Genomic DNA, 15,085 nt, shown 5'->3' on the forward strand with positions numbered 1-15,085 from the left:
CAAGGCTGAGGTATTTAATGCCTATTTTGCTTCAGTCTTCACTAAAAAGATTGTGACCAGATATTTAGTGCAATATTAACAAGGGGAAAGGAACATAAGCCAAAATAGGAGGGAAGAACAGTTAAAGAATATTTAGATAAATTAGATGTATTAAAGTCAGCAGGGCCTGAAAAATAAGGAACTAGCTGAAGCAATCTCAGACCCATTAGCAATTATCTTCAATAACTCATGGAGGATAGGCGAGGTCCCAGAGGACTGGAAAAGGTCAAACCTAGGACCTATATTTAAAAGGGGAAGAAGAGGACCTGAGAAATTATAGACCAGTCAGCCTAACTCTGATACCTGGAAAGATACTGAAACAAATTATTAAGCAATACATTTGTAAGCACCTAAGGGATAATAGGTTATACATAATAGCCAAAATGGATTTGTAAGGAACAAGTCATTCCAAACCAACCTAATTTCCTTCTTTGACAGGGTTACAGGTCGAGTGGATGGGGGGAAAAGAGTAGACATGATATATCTAGATTTTAGTAAGGCTTTTGACAGAGTCCCACATGACATTCTCATAAGCAAACTAGGGAAGGGTGATCAAGATGAATTTACAATACAGCGGGTGCACAGCTAGTTGAAAGACTACTCAAACAATAGTTATCAATGGTTTGCTGTCAAACTGGAGGACATATTAAGTACAGTCATGGAGGGATCAGTCCTGGGTCTGTACTAGTCAATATTTCCATTAATGACTTGGATAATGGAGTGGAAAGTGCTTATAAAATCTGTGGATGACACCAGACTAGCACTCTGGGGACATGATTAGGATTTACAACAACTTTGGCAAATTGGAGAATTGATCTGAAATCAACAAGATGAAACTTAATAAAGACAAGTGCAAAATATTATACTTAGGAGGATAAAATGAAATGCACAAATACATACAAAAAGCAGAATACTTGGCTAGGTGGTAGTACTGCTGAAAAGGATCCCAGGGGACATAGTGGATCACAAATTGAATATGAGCCAACAATGTGATGCAGTTGCTAAAAAGGCTAATATCATTCTGGGTTGTAAAACATGGGAGGCAATTGTCCTCCTCTGCACTGCACTGGCAAGGCCTCAGCTTCAGTAGTATGTAGGGTGACCAGATGTCCCAATTTTATAGGGACAGCCCCGATTTTTGGGGTCTTTTTCTTATATAGGCTCCTATTACCTCCCACCCCCATCCCTATTTTTCACATTTGCTGTCTGGTCACACTAGTAGTATTCTAATTCCGGGCACTACATCTTAGGAAGAATCTGAATACAGTGGAGAGAGTCCAAAGGACAGCAACAAAAATGATAGAAGGTTTACAAAACCTGACCTATAAGGAAAGCTAAAAAAATAACAGGGCTTGGTTAGTCTTGAGAAAAGAAGACTGAGGAGGAGTGGGGACCTGATAGTCTTCAAACATGTTATGGGTTATTCTAAAAAGGCCAGAGATCTATTGTTCTCCATGCCCACTGAAGGTAGGACAAGAAGCAATGGGCTTAATTTGCAGCAGGGAAGATTTATATTAGATATTAGGAAAAAACTTTGTAACTATTAGGATAGTTAGCACTGGAATAGGCTTCCAAGGGAGGCTGTGGGATTCCCGTCATTGGAGGTTAGACAAACACCTGTCAAGAGATGGTGTAGGCTACCTTGGTCCTGCCTCAGCACAGAGAGCTGGACTAGATAACCTCTCGAGGTCCCATCCAGCTCTATATTTCAATGATTCTACAATTTTGATGATTAAAATCTAATCTCAAAGTTAACTTCTGAAGTTTAAACATTGTTAATCATCTGTTATGGTGAGCTAAGTGTACAGAGCTAAGTGTATTCATAGGCTGATTTTCTGTAGTGCTGGGCAACCCCAGGTCACATTTAAGCTAGTGGGTGATGAAAGTAGGGTGACCAGATAGCAAGTGTGAAAAATCAGGACAGGGGGTGGGAGGTAATAGGAGCCCACACAAAAAAAAGCCCCAAATATCGTGACTGTCCCTATAAAATCGGGACATCTGGTCACTCTAGATGAAAGTGCACTGCACCTTTGAAAAATCAGACCACGAATGACTGCCAGAGAACTAGAACAAAATTGTAAAATATGGAGTGTCTAAAACTACGCTCTGAAATCCATAGTTCGGTACCTTAATAAGTGACCTAACCTTCAAACGTGCTTAGTAACCAGCAGCTCCCATTGAAGTTAATGGGAACTGCTGAATGCTCAGCACCTGTGTGCAAATAAATCAATCAATAGGTCCACTTATTTAGATTCATGACAGCCCCAGGTTGTTGATGCAATTACTCAGCTGGAACCCTACTCCAGTGCAACTAATAAGCAGAAGAGAAAAGTGGTTTCTCTTCAAAGAATCTTACAGCACATAGGAGTAATGAAATTCCCATCCTGCAGACCTCTAGCAGTGGGGCTGGAAGTATGCCCTATTGAACAGAATACAGGTCTGGGAGCCAGGATACTTGGGTTTACTGACCTTCTGTATGACCTTGGGCAAATCTCTCTATGCCTCTGTTTCCCTCCCGCTCTTTGTCCGCCTTGTATAGTTAGTTCGAAAGGTCTTCAGGAAAAGCATTTTCTCTCACTATGAGTTTGTACAGTGCCTAGCACATTGGGGCTCTCACCTGAAGCCTATAGGTGCTATTGTCATGCAAATACAAAACATGAAATTAACACTGCATGTATTGTAAATTAATCCCATCAGTAATAAAGCGTGGAGTAATGGATAGGATATATTCACAAATCTGTGATCTTTTTAACAGTTTTGTCTTCATGTGGTGAATTTTGGTGCTCATGAAAATAAACAAATAGAAAAAACCCATTGGGTGTAATCAGGCATCACACAGCCAAGCTTCCCCATTAATGTACCTTAGACATGACTCCAGACCATGCACAAAGACCTTTGTCCAGAAGTACCCACCGTTTAGAAAATGGTGAGCCTGATCCCAGTCAGACTCAAGTCATAGGTGGTTTGCCACTGACATAATGACATCAAGATTTGGGGCCATTAGCTCATTTCTGCTATTTGTGTTTTCCCAAACAGCAGCACTGAAAGTGCATTAGTGATGGACCATATAATAAGTAGGATTACAAGTTTCTATTTTTAAAATATATTTTATTTCAACTTTTGAAAACAGAATATTGTAATATACTGAGTAGTGTGTTGACCCTAAACTGCATAGAATCAAAAATGCTTAACTCTGTATAATAAGCTCTGTACTGCTCAAGTGATTATCCTTTTATCTCTTTTGTAGCTGGGATCTTACAAGTGACAAGGTGTGCACAAAGAAATAACTGTGAAGATTTTTGATAGCCATGCATGTTTTACAATACAGGTAGAATGCCATTTGCATCTTCTTTTAGTTTTCTGCCAAATGCTAAAAGAAAAAATGCACATTGCCAGTAGTAAAAACTACATTTTACTTACAGAGAAAAAGATAATATAACCAAATAGAAATAATTAGTCTTTTTGCAAATCCAGCGACAACTGGCAGTATATGCAGGATATTTTGTATATTTGTCCTCAGATCTCAGATTTATAAGCAAGAGTAAAAATGGCAATAACCCCAAGAACACTGTGTTCCAGAATTATATAGACTACTTCTTGGTAAGAAAAGATTTGTTTAGGTAACATAGTCCTTTTTATTAAAAACTGAAGGATGATCTTGAATTATTATAACCATTTGCATTAATCTTTATCAGCATGAATGAAAGGATTAATCTTTGCTCTTAGCTCATATTTTCTCCCCGCATGTCCAAATTGCAATACAAGTTATTTCCAGAGTGTAGAGAACACTGCCAAACAATAATTATAGCAGGTTGAGAACTGTACTATATATTGTACACGTCTCCCCAGTGCACCACTGGGGAATTTTACCAACAACAGCTTAATCATTGAAGGTATTTATTCTAATTAGAGAAGCTTCTCATGTTAGATATGCCAAAAAGGACCTCAAAAGAACTATTTTAAGTCTTGCACAAGTCTCCCAAACCAAATACTTATATATATTTAATGTAGCAAATATACACAGTGGTATGGAAATGCCACAATATTTTGTCTGCCAACAGAGCAGAACAAGCCAAACACTCCTGTACTTTTCACAGCTGGAAGTCTCTCCAATATGCTTTATGGTTTTGTCCCTTTTTGGAGCTGCACAGTATATCAGATCGCTTATTAATTGTCATTTGTCTGTCTACTGACAATGTAGCTAGACACTTGGAATAGATTTGTTTACTTATTTAAAACATTGAAATAGCACCTATCGTGTCTCAGTGTCATAAAAACAAATACAATGGATTTCAAACTAGTCAAAGAGAACCAGGCAACCCAAATACATAATTGCAAAAGGCAAAGGAGTCTGGCATAGGAGAAACCAATTGTTGCCAAAGATGAACCAGTTAACCAAAAGATGGGCTCGGTTCCTAATGTTACACAAAAGGATAGAATGGAAAGGGAGAGTTAGCAGGTATTTAAAACATGACTTATCTTTGACCTTTTTGCCCCCTTCTTTGCCAAATGTACAGGCAGACGTTGCAGCATGAACTAAAGTCTGACAATGAGATATATGTGCAGAACTTGTCTGGGAGGAAAACTGAAAGAGAAATGTCCCTACTGACTGTAGATGCTGGGCAGGAGAGGAATTCCATAGGTACATAAGGCCTAGTTAATGGAGTTTATATATTAATATTAAAATTCTGCCTGAAATCCTTTATCATATTGGAACCCAGTGCAGTCTGTGGAGGGCAACCATAATCAGCTCCTTTGCTTCTATAGTAAAGGGTAATCAAGTATAAGTTCTACATCTATTGCACCTTGTGGGATGGTCTACACTACCGTGGTAAATCGATCTAATTTATGCAACTTCAGTTACGTGAATAATGTAACTGAAGTCAACTTAGTTAGATCCACTTACCGCGGTGGCTACACTGCGCTGTGTCAACAGGAACACGTCGCCCATGGACTTCCCTTACACTTCTTGGGGAGCTGGAGTACACATATTGATGGGAGAGTGCTCTCCCATTGATTTAGCGTGACTTCACCAGATCCACTAAATCAACACTTGCTGCATCAATTGCAGCAGTGCCGATTTATTAGTAAGTGTAGACATGCCCTATGGATCAGTTTCAAGGCAAGCCAATTAGGAGCACATTATTGTAGGCCAGCCTGAATGTGATGAGGCTTTGTGTTATATTTAAGCAGCACACCAGATGTAGATTAGCAACACACTCTTTATTACATTGTTTTTTCTAAAGGAAAGACTGGTGGTATTGTCTTCACTTTGAGCTGGGGGTGTAACTCCCACTGCCGCTGAGACAATGATTGAAGAGACATACTATGAACAACTGACCTGGGCCTGGAAACCACAAGGGTTACAAGTTATTATATTATATTATTTGCTGAATTTCGTAAAGTGTTTTCATGAAACGGTGAAGAAATATAAAGGGCACTTATTAGTCATTATGTGTTTTTGTAAAGTTCTCTACCAGTCTACAAGCTCCCTAAAAGGCATGAGTAACAAGGTTATTATGAACTTCATGTTCTGGAGAGGAAGCCTACTAAATGAAGAACTGAATGACTGGACATTATACCAAGTGTAGCTTTAAATTAAATCAAAAGATTTCTTTTCCTTCCACCCACTCAGAAGGACTGTGAATAATGATATTTTGTAACACATGATAGAAAATTCAATAGAATCATAAAAAGAAGAACAGGAGGACTTGTGGCACCTTAGAGACTAACAAATTTATTAGAGCATAAGCTTTCGTGGACTACAGCCCACTTCTTCGGATGCATATAGAGTGGAACATATATTGAGGAGATATATATACACACACAGACAGAGAGCATAAACAGGTGGGAGTTGTCTTACCACCTCTGAGAGGCCAATTAATTAAGAGAAAACAAACTTTTGAAGTGATAATCAAGCTAGCTCAGTACAGACAGTTAGATAACAAGTGTGAGAATACTTACAAGGCGAGATAGATTCAATGTTTGTAATGGCTCAGCCATTCCCAGTCTTTATTCAAACCGGAGTTGATTGTGTCTAGTTTGCATATCAATTCTAGCTCAGCAGTTTCTCGTTGGAGTCTGTTTTTGAAGTTTTTCTGTTGTAATATAGCTATTATATTCTGGGGGTCGGACTCCCCCTCCTGTAATATAGCTATATTACAACAGAAAAACTTCAAAAACAGACTCCAACGAGAAACTGCTGAGCTAGAATTGATATGCAAACTAGACACAATCAACTCCGGTTTGAATAAAGACTGGGAATGGCTGAGCCATTACAAACATTGAATCTATCTCGCCTTGTAAGTATTCTCACACTTGTTATCTAACTGTCTGTACTGAGCTAGCTTGATTATCACTTCAAAAGTTTGTTTTCTCTTAATTAATTGGCCTCTCAGAGGTGGTAAGACAACTCCCACCTGTTTATGCTCTCTGTCTGTGTGTGTATATATATCTCCTCAATATATGTTCCACTCTATATGCATCCGAAGAAGTGGGCTGTAGTCCACGAAAGCTTATGCTCTAATAAATTTGTTAGTCTCTAAGGTGCCACAAGTCCTCCTGTTCTTCTTTTTGCGGATACAGACTAACACGGCTGCTACTCTGAAATAGAATCATAGAATCTCAGGGTTGGAAGGGACCTCAGGAGGTCATCTAGTCAAACCCTCTGCTCAAAGCAGGACCAATCCCCAACTAAATCAACCTAGCCAGAGCTTTGTCAAGCCTGACTGTGGCGGGTTTTGTACCTCGTCAACCCCTTCAATTAAAGGGTTTGGCTGCACCCCAAGTCCACCAGTGCTAAGGTTGGAGATACCACCACTTGCACCGAGATCACCATCTTCGCTGGCCCGTCCTTCCAGGCTCGTCGGTCTGCCGTCAGGACCTGCCCATAATTACAGTCCATGTGGGGGCACTCTCTCCTGAAGTGCCCCCTTTGTCCGCACTGGCAGAATCTATCGTGATTCCCCTCCGTGGGTAGTGTGCCTTGCTGTAGACTTAACTCCCAAGACGGGTCCTCTTGGTCCCGGGACAGGCGCGCCCCCGAGGGGCCCCAGGCCTTGGGGTTTGTTGGCGACCCTGACTGTTGGGCGGGCAAACGGGGACCTCCACCACCGGTCTTATGTACCATCACTTCTGGGGGTCGGACTCCCCCTCCTGAAGTCCTTGTCTTAAGACCCGCTCACTCTTCCGGCTCCGCCGCCATGTAGTCTTTGGCGAGTGACGTAGCCTCTGCGAGGGTCTTCGGCCGGTGTCGCTGCATCCACTCCTTCTCCCCGGTGGGAAGAATCCGGGGGAACTGCTCCAACACCACAGCCTCAGCTACCTGGCAGCTGATACGGCGTTCAGGCTCTAGCCACCTCCAGCAGAGGACGTGGACCTTCTGGGCTAATGCCTGCGGCCTGGCTCCTGGCGGATATTTCTCTCGATGCAGCCTCTGCCTGTACATCTCTGGACTGATGCCCGTCTGGTCTAGGATCGTGGCCTTAACCTTCTCATATTGCAGCACCTCCTATGGGTCAAGATTGCGGTAAGCGGCCTGTGCGGGGCCCGTTAAATATGGGGCGAGAATAGTGGCCCAATGTTCAAGGGGCCACTGAGTGGCCATAGCTACCCATTCAAAAGTCACTAAGAAGGCCTCGGGGTCGTCCTCAGGCCCCATCTTCGTCAGCCGTACCGGTAGTCCCCCGCAGCCCTCCCCTGGCCCTTCTCCAGCTGGGTTGCGGGGAGGACTGGCTGCCATCTTAAACAAGGTCGCCACCTGTTGAAAGAGTCATCTTGACTTACTTGCTGCTGGGCGACTAACTCCCGAACCAGCTGTTGCTGGAATTCCTGTTACTTTGCGGCCTGCAGTTGCTGCTGTGCAGCCAGTTGCTGTAACAGCTGCGTCTGCTGTTGTTGCCGTTGTACAGCCTGTTGCTTCTGGTTTTCCAACAGCCATTTTAGGAGCTTGTCAGTCTCCATCTTGTACATGTGGGTCCTTCTAGCAGGCCTTGGTTGTTGCCCACATTCTCCACCACTTGTGGCGGATTTTGTACCTCGTCAACCCCTTCGATTCAAGGGGGGGCAAGGTTAACCTCACCTCCCTCTGTCTACGTCGGTTCTACTACCTCCCCGGTACTCAGGACTGTATGGCCCAATGGCCGGAGTCTCTCTGAATTCTCTTCCCTCCGGGGGATAGCACAGCCTTGTGGCCGGAGTCCATATAGTGCACTCCTAAAGCAGCATGGCCCAATGGCCAGAGTCTCTCTAAACTCTCTTCCCCTCGTAGATAGTGCGGCCCCGTGGCCAGAGTTCATTATCTGCTTGAGATAAAAGAGGGGTCGGTGAACTATGTGAGGGTTTCGGTGAACACCGAAAAAAGGGGGGGAGGGTTGGAGACGCCCAGTAGGGGAGCCTGGGCCCACCCGCCTTTACCGGGCTCCAAACCAAGGCCTTGTCAGTGACGGTGTGATCTGCTACAGGTCAGCGGGGAATCCTACTGCAACACGCTGCCCTCAGAATGGCGGGAGATACCACTCCCTTCCCTTCCCTTCCGTGGGTCACTTCCTACCAGTTCTCCAAATGTAGCAGTCGTGTGGCATCAGGGTCTCCAGGTTCTTCAGCATCCGGCGCTCCCTGGGGTTCCAACAGCTGCCGGCCTCCAGTCCTGGTCCCTGGCTCCTCAGCTCTGTCTGGTAAGGGTCGCAACTGCTCCTGGGCTGGAGCCTCCGCTGGGCATCCTCCTTCCTCAGCCACCAGCCCTGACTGAGCAGCTCTGCAGGTTTTTATACATGACTCCCGGTTGGAGCATGCCCAGCAGCGCCTCCGGGGCATGGCTTCTTCTGCCAGCAGGGAAGGGTTAACCTTCTCAGTCCCAGTGCGGGGCCAGTCCGCCCCGTCACACTGACCGTAAAATCCTCTAAGGAAGGAGATTCCACCACCTCCCTAGGTAACCCATTCCACAGCTTGACCACCCTCCTAGTGAAAAAGTTTTTCCTAATAACCAACCTAAACCTCCCCCACTGCAACTTGAGACCATTACTCCTTGTTCTGTTATCTGATACCACTGAGAAGAGTCTAGATCCATCCTCTTTGGAACCCTCTTTCAGGTAATTGAAAGCAGCTATCAAATCCCCCCTCATTCTTCTCTTCTGCAGACTAAATAATCCCAGTTCCCTCAGCCTCTCCTCATAAGTCATGTGCTCCAGCACCCTAATCATTTTTGTTGCTATCCGCTGGACTCTTTCCAATTTTTCCATATCCTTCTTGTTGTGTGGGGCCCAAAACTGGACACAGTACTCCAGATGAGGCCTCACCAATGTCAAATAGAGGGGAATGATCACGCCCCTCGATCTGCTGGCAATGCTCCTACTTATACAGCCCAAAAAGCCATTAGCCTTCTTGGCAACAAGGGCACACTGTTGATTCATATCCAGCTTCTCATTCACTGTAATCCCTAGGTCCTTTTCTGCAGAACTGCTGCCTAGCCACTCGGTCCCTAGTCTGTAGCAGTGCATGGGATTCTTCCATCCTAAGTGCAGGACTCTGCACTTGTCCTTGTTGAACCTCATCACATTTCTTTTGGCACAATCCTCTAATTTGTCTAAGTCCCACTGTATCCTATCCCTATCCTCCAGCATATCTACCACTCCTCCCAGTTTAGTGTCATCTGGAAACTTGCTGTGGGTGCAATCCACGCCATCCTCCAGATCATTAATGAAGATATTGAACAAAACCGGCCCCAGGACCAACCATTGGGGCACTGCGCTTGATACCAGCTGCCAACTACACATGCAGCCATTGATCACTGCCCGCTGAGCCCAACGATCTAGCCAGCTTTCTATCCACCTTATAGTCCATTCATCCACCCCATACTTCTTTAACTTGCTGGCAAGAATACTGTGGGACACCATATCAAAAGCTTTGCTAAAGTCAAGGAATAACACGTTCACTGCTTTCCCCTCATCCACAGAGCCAGGTATCTCGTCATAGAAGGCAATTAGGTTAGTCAGGCATGATTTGCCCTCGGTGAATCCGTGCTGACTGTTTCTGATCACTTTCCTCTCCTGTAAGTGCCTCAGAATTGATTTCTTGAGGACCTGCTCAATGATTTTTCCAGGGACTGAGGTGAGACTGACTGGCCTGTAGTTCCCCGGATCCTCCTTCTTCTCTTTTTTGAAGATGGGCACTACATTAGCCTTTTTCCAGTCATCCGGGACTTCCCCCGATCACCCTGAGTTTTCAAAGATAATGGCCAATGGCTCTGCAATCACATCCGCCAACTCCTTTAGCACCCTCGGATGCAGTGCATCCGGCCCCATGGACTTGTGCTCATCCAGCTTTTCTAAATAGTCCTGAACCACTTCTTTCTCCACAGAGGGCTGGTCACCTCCTCCCCATGCTGTCCTGTCCAGTGCAGTAGTCTGGGAGCTGACCTTGTTCGTGAAGACAGAGGCAAAAAAAGCATGGAATACATTACCTTTTTCCATATCTTCTGTCACTAGGCTGCCTCCCTCATTCAGTAAGGGGCCCACACTTTCCTTGACCTTCTTCTTGTTGCTAACATGCCTGAAGAAACCCTTCTTGTTACTCTTAACATCCCTTGCTAGCTGCAACTCCAAATGTGATTTGGCCTTCCTGATTTCACTCCTGCATGCCTGAGCAATATTTTTATACTCCTCCCTGGTCATTTGTCCAATCTTCCACTTCTTTTAAACTTCTTTTTTGTGTTTAAGATCAGCAAGGATTTCACTGTTAAGCCATGCTTGTCGCCTGCTATATTTACTAGTCTTTCTACACATTGGGATGATTTGTTCCTGCAACCTCAATAAGGATTCTTTAAAATACAACCAGCTCTCCTGGACTCCTTTCCCCTTCATGTTATTCTCCCAGGGGATCCTGCCCATCAGTTCCCTGAGGGAGTCAAAGTCTGCTTTTCTGAAGTCCAGGGTCCGTATTCTGCTGCTCTCCTTTCTTCTTTGTGTCAGGATCCTGAGCTCGACCATCTCATGGTCACTGCCTCCCAGGTTCCCATCCACTTTTGCTTCCCCTACTAATCCTTCCCTGTTTGTGAGCAGCAGGTCAAGAAGAGCTCTGCCCCTAGTTGGTTCCTCCAGCACTTTTGCATACCTGGGTGTTCCTTCTATCTGGGTTATTTTGAAACCCATTTAATCTCCTATGCAAGGAGACTGGTAACAAATATTCACATCTGTAGCAATGCCCTATTGAATGGGAATACAGATGTGGAGATGGACACTCTCCTTATACTTATTCCCTTTCTTGGTATTTGGAATTCCAATAGATGTAATCTCATCATAGAATATAGGATCCAGTCTGCCACATCCTCAACATAGGAGAAGCTATATTTTCCCTTCCCACTCTACTTTCAGCAGCCCCATTGACAGCGGGCCCTTTGAAATTGAAAAATAGGATAAGGATTTATTCCATGGTGGAACTATAGATCTTCCAATGTCAAGAACCTCCACACTAAGTAAGAGGGAGTGGTAAAGGTATGCTGCTTAAATATGTGACATGCTAATGCAGGCAGCTCTCTTCAGCCTGACTGGAGGCTTCCCAAACTTCTGAATTTGTTCAGAAAGAAGCCCACCAATCATTAAAAGGAATGAGGTCCACCCCTTTACAGTTATCTTGCAATAAACAAACAGCACAGCCAACTGAATTTTAGGATATAGGCAAGATCTCACAGCAAAGGGCCATCATGATCTGCAGAGCAGCAAATCCGCCATGTTAGATAAAACAATGTCTTCCATGACTGAACTGTCAGGCACCAAAGAGATCTTTTCCTACTGCAATGCTGCTAGTTCACACACATGTGAACATGCACGCATACACAATCATAGAATCATAGAATCACAGAATATCAGGGTTGGAAGGGACCTCAAGAGGTCATCTAGTCCAACCCCCTGCTCAAAGCAGGACCAATTCCCAACTAAATCATCCCAGCCAGGGCTTTGTCAAGCCGGGCATTAAAAACCTCCAAGGAAGGAGACTCCACCACCTCCCTAGGTAACGCATTCCAGTGCTTCACCACCCTCCTAGTGAAATAGTGTTTCCTAATATCCATAAAAAGTGTAGTAACTATATACAACTGTTGCATAACTATCATTTGATAGGAAGCCTCCATTCCAATTAGTCAAACTGTCATAGTTTTCTTGCTGTTTATACATTCCACTCTCTCATTGTAGGAACTGAAAGTCTCCACTGTGCTCCAGTGCTGCAAAGCTAGTGTGATTTACTGGCCGAGTTATGTGTGGGCAGGCAGACAGACATAACAACAGGTGAATTTACCAGTACCTTGACACCTGATGCTCCCTAAGGTGCTCCCACCTCCCTCCCCACCTCAGTTAGGTAAAACTTTGCTTCCAACTTTTTATTAGATTTGCTTTCAACAAACTCTAATTACAATTCTTATATTTGTTCTTAAAGCTAAAATCTGTGTTCTAATGATAAGACTTAAATCCAAACAGACAAAAGCTTTGATGTTGAAGTGTGGGCCTCAATAGAGAGCTAATAGGTACAGCTCAAGCTAGTTAGTAGAGAAAATTGTAATAAAGTCAATCTGATTAACTGATATCATTTTAGGGAATAGATTTTATTTTGTCCTTTGGATACAATACAGAATGTATACGGTTAACATAAAAACCTGGTAATAAGGATATTTTTTCTGCCACAGGGGAGTCCTAGTTAAGTGACTAATTCTAACACCTTAGGTATGTAGATAAATATTGAGTAAATAAGAGTATCACACACACAGAGGGCCTGTCTCTCCTCTCATGCCAATTTTGCACCGCTCTAACTATGAATGTCAATGGAGTTGTCTTTATTTACACTGATGTAAAATGAGATCAGAATCATACCATGTGTATCTTTCATACTTTATATTCTGAAACCTGCTGACATTCAGAGCCTATTGCAAAGCTCAATAATTTTCCCAGGCTCTCTCTAAAGGCTTGTCTGCACTGGGAAAATTCATTCATATGTGCTAACACACATGGTAATACACAATGTTCAACACAACTTAGCACTCATTTTATACAAGCACTGTCAGATTTAAAATCATGTCAACTGGTCATGGTTAACCCTGGGTTCCTGAACCTGTAAAAACTTATGCATGTGCTTAACTTTACACTTGAGAATAGTCCTATGGGAACACACACATTCCAAGAGTTAAACAAGTGTACCTGATTGCAGTATTGTGGTCAGTATTGTGTTACTTGACACAAGTTATAACAAGATGCATCTTCCTAGCATAGACAAGCCCCAAGGAGGGTTTCATAGATATGTGCAATTATACTACATTACAGGGGATTTTTTTAGAAACACCTGCAACTTTTGTTTAAAATAAACGAATAGATAGTGTTGTGCCTCAGTGAAAGCCACCATTTAACTGCTTCTCCCAGCAGGAAGTCCTTATCAACTGATTATCATTTGTGACAAAGAAAAACTTCCTCTGAAAGTGAATTTATTAGCTGTAGTATTTGGCCATATTGTAGTCTAGTCTTCCTCCTTAAGCTATGGACAGCTTCAAATAAGTTAGCCTGCAGCTTAATGGGATTTTCAATCAATCCTGTTAAGCTAACTCATTTAAGCAAACATAATTGAAAAAAAACCACCCTTTTTGCCTGTCAAGAGGCAAAGCCCTACCAAGAGAGCCAGAAGAATTCAATTTATTCCAATTGTTTACTTTTTGCTTCTGCTTTTCCAATTATTTAACAGAAGAACATCAAGATAGGCTACTACAGTTGGCAGACTGAGCTTTCCTATGTAAGCACACCTGAGAAACGCTACAGTTTATCTCTATGTCTGCCAGTACAGACAAGTATATGTTGTTTATGATCAAGTTTCTACATTTCTGCAAACTGCTGCTATATTTATGTTTCATCTCACAATAATTTAAACATTAAACACATACACAGAAGTATAGTGCTGTCAGAAAGTGCCTAGACTTAAAGGTTCTGCTCTACATCTATTTTCATGTATTTGTAACTGCTGTAAACATTCACTCTAGACTAAAATTTGGCATTCAAACTATCGGACTGCTCACACTCCTATTGAAGTCAATGGGAAGTTTGCCAGGTTTATGCATGGGAAATGTTTAAAATGGTTCAAATAAGGTCTGCTTGGCTGTTTCATATCTGCATAAGCACAGAAAAATAGTTCTTAGGCATTTTCACCCTTCCCTGATTCCATCTGGGTAATACTTGCTACAAGAGTAAAATTGTATGAGTCTTTGGCCAGTTCATTATAGATGTCTATATGATAATTTAACAGATACATTTTTAAGAATCACACAGAGCAATGGAAAAACATTTAAGTATTTAATAACCAAAACAAATATTTATTGAAATATAATTTTTCAGGCCAATATGCTGAATGGCAGACCAAGGCTTCAGTTATTTTCAGAACTAATCTTTGTAAAAAGCATCAGTACACAGATTTTAAAAGTGGCTAACAGAGGCTCAGAAGCAGTAACAATACTTTTCATAAATATTTTCATCAAGCAAGTTTCATATACATTTATTACAGAAAACATGCATACTTTGCTACTGCCTCATTTACCTGGTATACTGAGAATATCATACATCCAGTGCTCATACATCATGATCATACATCAAGATTTCCAGACCAAAGTGGTTTGGATAAGCACCCAGAACTCAAACATCATGACTTAAAGAGTGCAAAGTATGAAAAGTGAATCAACAGTTAGTTAAACAAAGTACTCTCCCATTTATATCATTTGTTCAGTTTTACTTTACAAGGATCAGTTAATTAAAAGAACTCTTTCAAATAAGAATTATTTCTACCCTGATGCACAATGTCCCTTTGGGGCTGAAATTTCAAAATATGGCATTTATATTTTCTCTTATACATCTTGCACATATAGGCCTTGAAGCTAATGAGACTCACATACTTAAAGTTAATCATGTGCCTAAGTAGGCAAGCCATTTGTCCGATTTTAAGCTGGACAGTTCTACTTTTCTAAGGTTTGTCTCCTATCCAGTACTGAGACAAAATCGGACATAATTTTGTCCAGCTCCAGATGGGG

General features: G+C 42.6%; 1 protein-coding gene across 3 annotated transcripts in view; it reads right to left on the reverse strand.

Annotated features, from left to right (window-relative positions):
- SEMA5A (semaphorin 5A) overlaps positions 1-15,085 on the reverse strand; it is a 635,454-nt gene that overhangs the window by 258,634 nt on the left and 361,735 nt on the right. The window lies entirely within an intron of this gene.

The sequence above is a fragment of the Chrysemys picta genome, chromosome 2, assembly GCF_011386835.1.
Source record: "Chrysemys picta bellii isolate R12L10 chromosome 2, ASM1138683v2, whole genome shotgun sequence".
NCBI lineage: Eukaryota > Metazoa > Chordata > Testudines > Emydidae > Chrysemys > Chrysemys picta.